This window comes from Haliotis rufescens, unplaced genomic scaffold (assembly GCF_023055435.1).
Source record: "Haliotis rufescens isolate VD_foot unplaced genomic scaffold, xgHalRufe1.0.p SCAF_1, whole genome shotgun sequence".
Lineage (NCBI taxonomy): Eukaryota > Metazoa > Mollusca > Gastropoda > Lepetellida > Haliotidae > Haliotis > Haliotis rufescens.
In genome coordinates, this window is record NW_025963779.1 from 65204785 (window position 1) to 65207011 (window position 2227).

Consider the following 2227-nt stretch of genomic DNA (forward strand, 5'->3'; position numbering starts at 1 on the left):
CGCTGACTGGTGGCATCGGTGATTAATAAGGACTAATCTATGGCCTGCATGGATTATGACTCTCGGCCAATCATTGCCAAGGACAAAAGTGTCTCTTTAAGTTGATTTTATAAGGCTGTGTCATCGTTAGATCCTTCGCAACAGGCTTGATAACAAGACAAATGTTTTTGTTCGTGTGGTAGAACCTCAAGTTTCGTTTGCCTTGAGGATTTACCGATATTGTACTTAAGCGGTATAGAGACACGTCGGCTATTTTATGCTGCAGCTAAAAGCCGTCAATGCAAGAATTACTTGATGTATTTCACGTAGATAGATTCAATTGTGATATGTCAACCTGATGTAATCGACGATCGAACAACAGGTTTGTGTTACGTAAATCGATCGCCCTTATCCTTTGCCAAAACACTAAGCTTAATGGGTCGAAGTTGAAGAGTGAAATGACAGAAATAATATTTAACCCAGCTGTCGGGTCACGCTGCATATGCACTGTACTCACTAAACTGATGTTGACACCAAGTAAGGAAGGAAACATCTCAAGCAGTTAATCAAATCAGGGGTGACTAACGATATATACGAGTACCTTTTGACAACAGACCAGCTCTATCTTTCAAAAGGTTTCGACACAATAATAATTAAGTAATGTAACCTTTTCCTTAAGAGACGTTTCTGAAGAGAGCGTTTGTGGAGTAGACGGAAGGTCGGTGGTTCGATCCCCTGGTCGCGTCACCATATCAAAAGACCTTAGAAGTTGACACTTGTTGTTACCCTGCCTGACCCATTTAGAGGAAAAGACAGGAATTGATCGGCTTAATGTCTGAGTGGGGCACCCATGTTAAACAACGGTGCGGTATCTCTGCGGGCCAGGACTATAAAACCGGCATTAGTCCGGACTAGCACAAGCAAGCACCTCCCCTTCTCCTCCACATACGCGCACGAGCGTACATTTGTACATGCGCATCCCTATATACGTCTTATCTTGAACGCGAAGTTAAATCCCATTTCACCTCACCTCATCAATGTTCTTGAAATGTCTGTCATTATTCAGTTCGCGTTCACCATGAATCATTCTTTCAACTGTAGGCTGAGGTCCTCACTTGCGAAGAAAATCCGAACAGAAACGGTATAAATGGGTTCTTTATGTTACTTCAAAGGTTTAATATGAACAGTCAATATTGTGATCTGAATTGTGACATCCTAATCAGAAGTAAAAGCCATAAACGTCTCTGATCAAATTAAGTTAGTAGTTAATAACCCTAATAGTGCCTTAAACATCCGATAATGTACAGGCTTGGCAAAATAAATATCGATATTCCTGACTTAACGTGGCTCCGTGGCATCCATTGCAAACTTGGTTCCGAGCATTGCATTTGCCAGACGTTTTGAACCTTCTGGAAGCGCGTATGTCAGTCTTCAGTGGTCATCAGGGAATGTACTGGTGTTAGTATTTCACTCTGACATTTATGTCAAAAGAACTATTGGTTTTATTGTCGGTCACCCTCTCAGTGCTCCTGGCATGGCATCCTTAATGTATATTTGTAAGTACCAAAATTAACCCTGCCATTACAAATTACATATAGATATTTTATGCACTTTGAGAATACATTCTGTAGTCTTTCTATGGCTATACAATCTGGAAATTATCACGAAGGATGATTTGAAATATATATGTAAGTCGTTTTGTTAATACATGTAAGCTGCGTGCTTGGAAATAAGAAAGGGACATATTGCTTCTTAATACCAGGGTCAATGTTTTTGTAGTGATTAAATCATATCCATTATGAGATAAGCAATGTGTCTTCAGCTAAATAGGTAATTGTTAACCCTACAGAGTAAGGGCTTGACTTTGAATGAGCATGGACATGCGTACAGAAGTGTATACTGACTTGACCCCCCGGATGACAAGCCAAGTATTAATCCAGAATAATTATGCTTTCGTGATCACGAAGTATATATACTGAACCGCAAAAGAAACTTCACCATGGATAGACATATGAAAAACCGTATTTGTCCAAACACTGTAAACATACTTTAAAAAGATGAAACTTGGCAGAACTGATCATCAAGATTGAAATTAAAGTGTCAAATGTCCTTGAAGTGAAACACTAGTCTCTGTGTCAAGTGCATTGGTGACTGCCGTGCAACGCCGATACATGGAATGGATGAGGCGGTTGATGAAGGCCATAGGCAATTGAGCCCACACTCTGAGGAACGCCTGACGCAGTTCAGC